Raw genomic sequence first — 12,433 nt, 5'->3', positions numbered from 1 at the left:
ATAAGGTATTTAATAGCAGCATGAGCAGTGTGAACAGATACTTTAGAATCAACAATATCATATCTGAATTTACCACAAGCAAACACAACTACTAAAAATTTGTTTTCTGTAGTAGCATAATTTCTTTGAGCACTGTCCAGAGTTTTACTATAGCATAATGGATACCTTTAATTCCTTATCAACTCTTTGCCCTAGAACAGCACCAATAGTATAATCACTGGCATCACACATAATTTCAAAGGGTAGGTTCCAATCAGGTGGTTGAACAATAGGTGCGGAGATTAAGGCTTTCTTCAGGATTTCAAATGCTTCTACACAATCATCATAAAAAACAAACGAAACATCTTTTTGCAAGAGATTAGTAAGCGGTCTAGCAATTTTAGAGAAGACTTTAATAAATCTCCTATAGAAACCAGCATGACCATGGAAACTTTTCTTATACATTTGATATCTCTAGGACACGACATTTTTTCAATAGCATCTACTTTAGATTTATCAACCTCAGTATGTCATTCAGAAATTTTATGCCCCAAGACAATACCTTCATTAACCACAAAGTGGCACTTCTCCCAATTCAAGAAAAGATTAGTTTCTTCACATCTCTGCAAAACTCGATCAAGGTTGCTTAAGCAATCATCAAAAGAATTTCCATAAATAGAAAAATCATCCATGAAAACCTCGACAATCATTTCACAAAACTCAGAGAATATAGCAGTCATACATCTTTGAAAGGTAGCAGGTGCATTACATAAACCAAAAGGCATACATTTATAAGCAAAAGTACCAGAAGGGCATGTAAAAGTAGTTTTTTCTTGATCCTCTTGTGACACGGGTATTTGGGAAAACCAGAGTATCCATCTAGAAAGCAGAAATGTGTAAGTTTTGATAGTCTTTGTAGCATTTGATCAATGAAAGGTAGAGGATAATGATCTTTGCTAGTAGCTTTGTTGAATTTTGTAAAATCAATTACCATTCTATAACATGTGACAATTCTTTGTGGAATTAATACATTTTTATCATTAGGAACAACAGTAATGCCTCCTTTCTTAGGGACACAATGAACAGGACTTACCCATCTACTATCAGCTATAGGATAAATTATACCTGCTTCCAGAAGCTTTAATATTTCATTTCTTACCACTTCTTTCATCTTTGGATTTAACCATCGCTGGTGATCAACAACTGGTTTAGCATCAGGTTCCATATTAATTTTATGCTGACATAGAGTGGGACTAATGCCCTTAAGATCATCAAGAGTATATCCAATAGCAGCATGGTGCTTCTTTAGAGTTTTCAATAATCTCTTTTCTTCATGCTCTAAAAGGTTAGCACTGACAATAACAGGATATCTTTTCTATTCATCAGGATAAGCATATTTTAGAGTATCGGGTAATTGTTTAAGATTGAACACATGATCACTCTTGGGTGGTAGAGGGTCTCCAAGAGTCTCAATAGGAAAATTGTGTTTCAAAATAGGCATATGTTTAAATAATATCTCAACTACTTCATTTGTTTCATTCATGAACATGTTATTTTCATGATCTAGCAAATATTGTTCTAACATATCCGTAGGAGGCACGACAATAGAAGCAAGACCAATAAATTCATCTTTACTAGGCAAATCTTTATCATGTGGTGGTCTACAGAATTTGGAGAAATTAAACTCATGAGATACATCCTCGAAACTTACACTAATAGTTTCTTTCTCATAATCTATCTTAGCATTAACAATATTCAAGAAAGGTCTACCAAATATAATGGAACAAGAATCATCTTGTGGGGAACCCAGAACTAGAAAATCAGTGGGGTATTTTATTTTCCCACAGAAGACTTCAACTTCTCTAACAATCCCAAGTGGTGTAATAGTATATCTGTTAGCAACCCTGATAGTAACATCAATATCTTCTATTTCAGCAAGTGCAATATCATTCATAATTTCTTGATATAAAGTGAAAGGGATGCACTCACACTCGCACCCAAATCACATAAGCCATGATAACAATGGGCTCCTATTTTAACAGAGACAACCGATATGCCTACAACAGGTCTTTGTTTATCTTTTTCATCAGGTTTGGCAATTCTAGTAGCTTCATTACAGAAATAAATAACATGCCCATCAATATTTTCAGCCAAGAGATCTTTAACCATAGCAACATTAGGTTCAACTTTAATTTGTTTAGGGGGTGTAGGTGTTCTTATATAACTCTTACAAACCACAACTGAAGTTTTAGCATGTTCTTTATCCTAACAGGAAAAGGTGGTTTCTCAATATAAGTAGTAGGAATAACAGGATCAACATTGTAAGTGGTGGTTTCTTCTCTAGCTTCAATGAGTTCTACTATTTTTACTTCAATGGGAGGATGATATTTAAACCACTTCTTAAGGAGATCAACATGAGTAGAAAAAGATTCGCAAAAAGAAGCTACTCTCTCGGAGTCAAGTTCATACTTAGCGCTAAATTCACGAAAAGCATTGGTATCCATTAAAGATTTAACACAATCAAACTCAAGGTTTATACCTGACTCCTTACCTTCGTCGAGCTCCCAATCTTCAAAGTCGCGTTTAATTCTTTCCAAAAGATCCCATCAGAATTCAATAGTCTTCTCATAAAAGAACCAGTACAAGAAGTATCGAGCATGGATTGATCACTACGAGAAAGCCGAGCATAAAAATTCTCAATAACAATTTCTCCTGAGAGCTCTATATTGGGGCATGAATATAACATTGACTTAAGCCTCCCCCAAGCTTGAGCGATACTTTCTCCTTCACAAGGCCAAAAATTATATATATAATTCCGATCATGATGAACCAGATGCATACACTACAGGAATCAGCTAATTTGCCGTCTGCCATGGCAGACGACAAAGGACCAGAAAGCTAAAGGCAAAGGTCTTTGTCGTCAGCCGCAGACGGCAAACATTTCTGGCACTATAAGGTATGGTAATGAGCTTCTCTGCCATTTGTTTTCGCACAACGAACGGCAAAGACATTTGCCGTCAGCTTTCCTAGGCAAGAAGACGGCAAATAAAGTGGACGGCAAATAAAGTGGACCGCAAAGAATAGACGTTAGCCACGTAAGGTGGCTAACGAGAGGCTTTGCCGTCTGCCGGCTGACGGAAAATGTGTCCTCCCCTTTGCCGTCCGCTTCCTGACGTCAGCAGACCCGTCACTCCTCCTTGTTCTTTGCCGTCTGCCAAAGATGGCAAAGTGACCAAATGGGTCAGCCCCAGTGCTCTCAGGTTGCACAGGTTGCTGCCACGTGGCCACTTTGCCGTCTGTGATGGACGGCAAAGAGCCTGCATTGCATCTTTTTATTCAGTTTTTTCTTATATCCAAGCATTTTCATAGAAAATATATGATATATATATATATATATTTTTCATAGGGCAAGTTTCACAACAAATATATGAGATATCCAACACAAAATTTTCATCCATACATACATAGTTCCATCCATACATACATAGTATCATCCATATTACAATAGCTTCATCCATATAGCAAGATCCACATTGTTCATCGATACAAAATCAAAACAGAAAGTAAAAACAAGCACTTCATCAATGCAAGCTTCTGTGAAGTGAATGAAATCTGCAAAATGGGAAGTAAGAAACGTAGAAGAAGAAGACTAGAAGCAGAAGAAGACTAGAAGAAGAAGAAGAAGAAAGAGAAGAAGAAGAAGAAAAAGAAGAAGAAGAAGTATATGACATGTATGAGCTCACCAAGGTTATCATGCCATTTATGAGCTAAGTAAGCTAAGTATATGACATTTATGAGCTTACCAAGGTTATCATGCCATTTATGAGCTAAGTAAGCTAATTATGTCATAAATGAACTAAATAAGCTAAGTATAGTTCATTATTGAGCTAACCTAGGTAATTATGCCATTTTTTAGTTAACTAAGCATATTATGCCATTTTTGACATAAGTAAGCTAAGTATAGGTCATTATTGAGCTAACCTAGGTAACTAAGCATATTAGAGCTAACTTAGCATAATAGAGCTAACTACCTGCTGCTGTCGGTGATGAGGGGATGGATCCGAGGAGGGTAGTCGAGGGAGGACGCAAGGGGCACCGGCGAGGACCTGCGAGGAGGGGGGATCCGGGGAGGGATAGGTTAGTGACCGACGAGGGGAGGGATCTGGTGATCTCTACATTAACATTTTATTTTTCCTTTACATTTTCTACATCTTCTACTTCTTTCACCTAACTAACCTAACGAAATTTAACTAATAGTAGACCTAAAATAGACCTAAGTAAATAAGCTAAGTAACCCTAATTCCTAAAATCTTACTAACTACAACTAAACTACATTTTTTACATCTTCTACAACTAACTACAACTAATTAACTAACTACAACTATACTAGATTTAACTAATACTAAAACAGAACACTAAAATTACTAAAACAAAGAAAAAAAATTGAAAGAACAGATACGGGGAGGGGCTCACCGGAGTGGAGGAGGTGGAGGCCTGCGTTGGTGGAGGTGGAGGAGGCCGATGCCGGCGGGCCGGGGTGGCAGGGCATTGGGGGAGCCGGGCGGCTGGCGGGGGCAGCGTGCCGGAGCGGCGGGGCGGGGCGTTGGGGGAGGAGCGTCGGGGGAGCCGGGTGGCTGGCGAGGGCAGCGTGCCGGAGCGGCGGGGCGGGGAGTCGGGAGGGGGGAGCGGTAGGCAGGGGCGGCCGGCAGGACTGGCAGGGCATCGAGGGGGAGGCAGCGGGGCATCGGTGGCGGCGGGCCAGGGAGCCGTGGGGTCAGGGGCGATGGCGGGGTGCGGTCGGGGAGAGAGAGTGTGTGTGAGAGAGAGTGAGAGAGAGAGAGGAGGGTTGGGCCGTTAGGGCCATTAGCTAGTGGCTTCTTTGCCGTCTGCTAGCGGACGATAAAGAATCTTTGTCGTCAGCTAGTAGATGGCAAAGAGGGAGGTGGGGGTGGGCCGTTACAATAAGCTGGCCTCCACTGGACCCCACCCCACCTCTTTGTTATCTGCTAGCGGACGATAAAGTTTCTTTGTCGTCCGCTGGCAGACGGCAAAGAGGTGGCTGATAGCAAATAGTGTCTTTGCCATCAGCTCGTTCGTTGCCTTCTGTTATTTGTAAGGTTTGCCGTCAGCTAGCAGACGGCACAGAACTGGCTGATGGCAAATTCTCTGATTCCAGTAGTGATAGATAAAACTTCTGATGAAATTTCAATTTCAATCGGTTGTAATTCGAAGCCCCAATATCATCACATAGCCTATATCAAGTCAATGCCCTTGCCTTCAAAGATAAAGGGAGACCTTATTCTTGACTTCATCTTCGGGCAAACCTGCAAGCTTAAATAATCCACAAACTTCATCCACATAGATTAGATGCAGTAGGTTTCTCTATCATACCTAAAGTCATTTCATAATAAATATTTTCAGTAGGTGCAGTAGGTTGATGAGAAACTCTTTGTTCTTCTGGTCGAGGTGAAGATACCCCAAACAAGCCCCTCAATGGATTATTTTCCATAGTGACAAGTGATAGTAAATTTCAGCATGTAATATAAAATTTTCCTTACCAAATCCACTCACCAAACGGACATCACTCCCCCACAACGGCGCCAGAAAAGAGTACTGATGACCCACATGTATAGGGGATCAATCATAGTCCTTTCGATAAGTAAGAGTGTCAAACCCAACAAGGAGCAGAAGGAAATGACAAAAAGTTTCCAGCAAGGTATTTTCTGCAGGCACTGAAATTATTGATAACAGATAGTTTGGTGATAAGATAATTCATAGAGGTTAACAAGTAACAAGTGTAGCACAGGTGCAGCAAGGTGAGCCAATCGTTTTTGTAGCAAAGGATAATCCTGGACGAGCTCTTATATAAAGCAAAGCGCTCCCGAGGACACATGGGAATTATCGTCAAGCTAGTTTTCATCATGCTCATATGATTCGCATTCCTTACTTTGATAATTTGGTATGTGGGTGGACCAGTGCTTGGGTGCTGTCCTTACTTGGACAAGCCTCCCACTTATGATTAACCCCTCTCGCATGCATACGCAACTACAAAAGAACCATTAAGATAAATCTAACCATAGCATTAAAATATGGATCCAAATCAGCCCCTTACGAAGCAACACATAAACTAGGGTTTAAGCTTCTGTCACCCTAGCAACCCATCATATACTTGCTACTTTGCAATGTCTTCCCCTAGGCCCAAATCATGTTGAAGAGTCATGTAGTCGATGTTCTCATAACACCACTAGAGGAAAGACAACATACATCTTCTCAAAATGTCGAACGAATACCAAATTCACGTGATTACTTATAACAAGACTTCTCCCATGTCCTCAGGAACAAACGTAAATACCCACAAAGCATGTTCATGTTCAAGATCGGAGGGGTAATAAATATCATTAAGGATCTGTACTTATGATCTTCCATCAAATAAACCAACTAGCATCAACTACAAGGAGTAATCAACACTACTAGCAACCCACATGTACCAATCTAAGGTTTTGAGGCGAAGATTGAATACAAGAGAAGAACTAGGGTTTGAGAGGAGATGCTGCTGGTGAAGATGTTGATGAAGATTGACCGTCCCTCGAGGAGAGGATCGTTGATGATGATGATGGCTTCGATTTCCCCCTGCCAGAGGGAAGTTTCCCTGGTAGAATAGCTCCGTCGGAGCCCTAGAGATCTTCTTCCCAGGTTCCGCCTCGAGACGGCGACGCTTCATCCCGAAAGCTTCCTTATCATTTTTTCTAGGTCACAAGCCCTGGGGCACGCCCCCAGGCTCGTTGCCCAATATTTTTTAATATTCCAAAACAATTCTGCGTAAAGTTTCAGGACATTTGGAGTTGTGCAGAATAGGTATCTCAGATTTGCTCCTTTCCGGTCCAAAATTCCAGCTGCCGGCATTCTCCCTCTTGATGTAAATCTTGTAAAATAAAAGAGAAAAGGCATAAGTATTGTGCCATAATGTGAAATAACAGTCCATAGTGCAATAAATATGAAGATAAAAACATGATGCAAAATGGACGTATGACGCCCCCCTTCCTTTCTTGGCGCGTGGGGACAAGGCAACACTACAAAAAAAAGACACATCCATGACATTTTGGGCCGAACGAAATTTTTTTCTGTCATACTTATGACACTTCTATGACGATAATTGTGACAAAACCCGGTATCATCATAGATGTGGTGGGCTCCTACTTCTATGACAAAAAATCATGATAGAAAATGGGCTTTTCGTCCTGGGCGGGCCGGAGACGCAGCTGCATGACATTTTTTGGGCTGTCCATGACGGAAAAAACCGTGGTAGAAGCGAGGGCGAGGAAAACTTTGGGGAGTTCCCGGTTACGGTGGGTGGTCGGGGGCCAAGCGATGCATGTTTCTCTCGTACATGTACGCGCGTGTGTGCGAGGCGTTGGGCTCTAACTGAACCCGAGCGAGGCGTTGCCTAACTGAACCCGAGCGATTGCACTGCAGGCTACGCGTTACTGAACCCGAGCGATCGAGCGATTCCTTCGCTACTGCTGCTAACTGAAGCCAGCCGATGCTACCTCTGGATGAACAGTGAGCGTTGCAAGGGGGGTTTGGATGAACAGTGAGTGTTGCGGGGGGGTTGGATGAACAGTGAGCGGTGGGGTGGATGAACATGACCCCGTGGCGTTGCCTCTGGATGAACAAGACCCCGATCGATCGAGCCGGTTGGGGCTGGATGAATAGGACCCCGTGGAGGGCTGGATGAACAGGACGACCCCATTGAGGGCTGGATGAACAGTTGACAGTGGAGGGGTGGATTAACAGTAGCCCGTGGAGGGGTGGTTGAACAGGAGCCCGTGGAGAGGGGTGGTTGAACAGTAGCCGGTGGAGTAGCGCGCGGTGGAGGCTGGATGAACAGGAGCCCGTGGATGAACAGTCGCAGGTGGAGGCTGGAGGAGGTCGACGGTGGATGAACAGTAGCCCGTGGAGGCTAGAGGAGGTCGACGGTGGAGATGAACAATATCCCGTGGAGTCCCGTTTTGCGGTATGCCACACCCCTCCCGATGAACAGGACCCCCGTTTCGACCGTAGCGCTCCAACACAAGTCCGTTTCCTCCGTTTTGCGGTATGCCACACCCCTCCCGATCAACAGGACCCCGTTTCGACCGTAGGAGGTCCAACACAAGTCCATTTCCTCTGTTTTGCGGTACGCCAGACCCCTCTCGATGAACAGGATCCCGTTTCGAACGTGGCCTGTCGAACACAAGGCCGTTTCCTCCGTTCTGCGGTACGCCAGGCCTCGTTTCCATCGCCTGTTCCGTCCAAGCCCTCCCGATGAACACGACGACGCATTCCGTTCCGACCCAGCCGGTTCGCTCCCCATGAACACGACGACGATAGTGTTTCTCCATTCCGACCCAGCCATGTACACGAGCCCTGGCCGTACATATATATGCGCGAGTAGGCGTTCGAGACCCCGCCCATATGTACGTACGTGGCCGTATTTTCTTTCTTCCACACTGTCCGTTGTACGTACGTGTACATGCTATGTGCGCGCCTCTACTACGACACATGCGCGCCTCTACATCCACCAGTATGTACGTACATGTTCGCGACCAGAATGACAATGCTACGTACGCTTCGACCAGGTGGGTCCCGACTGTCAGGCACTTCCTTGCGTGTGAAGATGTAGATGGTGGGTCCCAACAGTCAGGGGCGCGAATCGTTTTTTTTTGCTCGGACGCACTTCCTTCCGTGCGAAGATGTAGCTGGTGGGTCCCAGCAGTCAGCGGGGCGAATCGTTTTTTTTTCGGACGCACTTCCTTGCGTGCGAAGATGTAGCTGGTGGGTCCCAGCAGTCAAGGGGGAAACATTTTTTTCGCGAAATAGAGTGGCCCGTCCGGTGGGTCCCTGCGATCAAGTGGAGGTATCATTATTTTCCGCGTAATAAGGAGGCACTTCCTAGCTGCGGCCGTGGACCCAGCTGTCATCCTCTCCACATACAGTTCACGTCCGATGGAAGTCGTTCCTTGACCACGTTGACCACGCCGCGCCGAGAGCACCACGGCGATGGATGACGGCGAGGCCTAGGAAGGGGACGACGCGGAGCCGGGGAAGACGCGACAGTGGATGCCCACGCGGAGAGGAGTACGAGGGTTCACTGGTTCGGCTGCAGTGCGAGGTGAGTAGAGGGATGGCCTGGCCAGCGGTGGGAGTAGTAGGCGGCGGTGAGGCCACCGCGGCAGCACAGCCGGCCACGGGAGGTAGTAGCAGGCGGCACGACCGGCGCTGCTTTGGGCGGCTGGAGTAAGAAGACCAGAGGTTGAAGAAGCACGACGGCCGTTGGATGGACATCCTACGGTCACTGCAACTAGAATCGTTTATATTGAATAAGTTGACAAAGCCCTTGGTACGCGTCAACTTAGTAGGCCCACAGGTCATTTTCTGAAACGGTGCGCCCCAGATGTCAGGGGGAGGAATCATTTTTTGGGCGGGTGAAGCTAGAATATCCGAGATTAAAGAAGAAGCACGGCATCCGTTGGATTGACATCCAACGGCCACTGCTTCTAGAACCGTGTGTTGACTATAAGTTGACAAAGCCTTGCATACGCGTCAATTCTGTTTTTTAGGGGACACGTCAACTTAGTAAGGCCACAAGTGTGTGGCAGAGAAATTATAGCCCATTTGAGATTTGTAAGAATGTGCAGCCCATTTTTGAATTCTAATGGAATTTACTACAGCCCATTTACAGTTTGTTAAAAGTACAGCCCATTTCAACCAACCATTCAAAACAGAATTCAGTAAAATTTCCCACATTTTGACGGGATTCGAAATATTTTTATCCCGAAATTTCTAGTCAGATTAAATACAATTTCAATATAAATTTATAGTACGTAAAAATCCAACAAAACATTGCGCTCGCAACAATTAATGAAATTAAATTTTTGAATATCCACAAATAATATTTTATAAAGTAATTACATGTTTGGTGCATTTTTTATAGTTACTGCCCAGTCTTTATAATTACATCGCATTTATTATTTCTTAAAGCCCATTTTCTTGTTAAGCCTAATGCATCCCTCCTTGGAAAGATTTGCAGCCCAGCGGGACGGAGAATAACAACTTGACCTTGCCTGGGTATTCCTAAAAAAAGTATAGCTGGGCTAGCCATTTTCAGCTTGAAAAAAAATTAATATCTGGGCTGGATATCTCGCCTGGGCTAGACGGGCCACAGCCCGCCCAGTTAATACCTGCAGCGATGTTTCGTTGTTGTTCAGAGGAGAAAAATTAATATCTGGGCTAAACATCGAAAAACTCTGCAGTGCTCACACCTCAAAAACACAAATACTGCTCGCGCTGCTTGGTCCCAGCTGTCGGCCGCTTCTTGTGCAATTCTCTCGTTTATTGACTACATAGTTTGACAATGGTGTGGGACCGTGATTTCAGGAAACCAGGAGGAAGCAAAAAAATTATAGTTTTATATAATAAGGAGGCACTTGCGTACGTGAGGCTATGGCCCTGGTGGGTCCTCATTGTCATCCTCTCCGAGTAAAGTCATCTCCTCGCCCGCGCGCGTTTTCCACCCGAAACAGTCAGCGCCGCCCGCCCCGCTTCCTGATGCAGGCGATTGCTCCGCCTTCAAATGACACAAGTGCCGTCCATCCGTCCATCTGCTGCCCACATTAATGATACGCGGTTGCCGAGGCGGCTACTCCGGCGCCACACGTCCGTCCCTCCGCCGCCCACCATTGCTATATAAACTGCTGCGCCGGCCATAGCCGCAGTCATCCGCATCCGTTCCTTTTCTCCTGTCCACACCACTACTGCCCACCATGGCTTCCTCGCGCTCCAGCGCTCTTCGGGACGGGTAGACGACGGACCACAAGGAGATGGCAGCCATTGCTGCCGACCGGCTGGTTGGCAGGCAGCCGAAGGACGACGACGTCCCAATGGAGAACATGTTAGTCGATGATCCGGCGTCAACCCCCTCCTCCGCGCCATCCTCGCCGGTGCATTTCACCATGACCATCGGCGAGGCCCGTGCACAATATATGGACACGGTGAGGCAGATGCGTGAGGAGCAGTTCCGGAAGGCGCCGGCCGACGCCGCCTACAACCACCATCTCCTCCAGGAGCACCTGCTGGCGGAGGAGCAGATCGCCGCGGAGCGGGCGGAGCAGGAGGCGCTGCTCGACTCGTACCGCTCCACCCGTGAGGGCCGCCTTGAGCGCTGGCGGTACCGCATGCGGGTGGCGGAGGCTGCGGCCGCCTACAAAGAGGGGGATGAAGCGGGCGAGGCGCTGTTTGGTGTCGGTGTACAAAAGTAGGGGATCTCCTTTTTACCCCTTTACTTGTGCACGGGCAGTCGGAGCCACGCGCCGCGGCCACACTTGGCAAGGCAAGGGAGGTGAACCGAGGTGGAACCAGAAGCACAAGACAAGCAAAACAACCCCAAGGCTGAGGCATAGAGAGCAGAAGGACGAAGCAGGTTCCCCCGGCAAGATCCTTACCGGGGCGGCCTCTGCGGCCCCGGCAAGACCCTTGCCGGGGCAGTCGCCCCAACACCAACAGAGTGAGCCACCCTTGAGCCCACGGCTTCCAACGCCATCAACTGCGTTGAGCCAGGGCTCGGGAGGCACCTCCATGGTGGTATGCAGATCTTTGTGAAGACAAGAATATCGCTCTAAAAATCAGAGGATTAGAAGACGACAAACCTTGGCAAGATCCTTGCCGAGGAAGCCCACAAGACCCCCGGCAAGGCCCTTGCCGGGGACGACCGCAACGCCGCGGCAAGACCCTTGCCGGGGCCCCGACAAGGCCCTTGCCGAGGGCGTCCGCGAGGCCGCAGCCAGGCCCACACCCGACAAGCTTTTACCGCCAATCCCATGCAGCTGCCAGCCCACCAGCCGGGCAGGCACTTGCGTGTCAACGCGGGGTTTCTCCGCCAACTCAGCACGTGCTTACGTGGTGGCATGCAGATCTTCCTGGAGGCTCCACCACCGCGCCACCTCGGCTACTTGCCTGTCTACATGGCGCCACCGCACCACTGGCCAAGGCGCGTGTCAAGACGAGGCGAAGCGGCGATAAAGTAAGGAGGACACGTTAGGGGCGCATTTAATGCGTCTTGTCCCGTAATGGCTAGCGATAAGCTTAGCCACAGTACCTCGACGCCATGTCCTGGTGCCACTGTGGCGATCCCTTGCCCTATAAAAGGAGACCCAGGGCATCCAGGGGAAGGATTCGGACCCATGGACAAGTTACGCTCCCTATAGCTAGTTCGAGCTCCTCAAGAACACAGATATACAACCACCAAAGGAGGACTAGGGTATTACGCATCTCTGCGGCCCGAACCTGGGTAAACGATTCTTGTGCTTGTACTGACTGCTGATCCTGCTCTCCTCACCACTCCGGCGCCCCGCAATCGTAGAAGGGATTCCTTTGATCCCATAGGTGTCGTTTCCCACTGACATTTGGCGAGACCGAG

This window comes from Aegilops tauschii, chromosome 2, assembly GCF_002575655.3.
Source record: "Aegilops tauschii subsp. strangulata cultivar AL8/78 chromosome 2, Aet v6.0, whole genome shotgun sequence".
NCBI classification, from domain to species: domain Eukaryota; kingdom Viridiplantae; phylum Streptophyta; class Magnoliopsida; order Poales; family Poaceae; genus Aegilops; species Aegilops tauschii.
The sequence above is the reverse complement of the archived record's forward strand: the minus strand, read 5'-3'. Positions refer to the sequence as shown.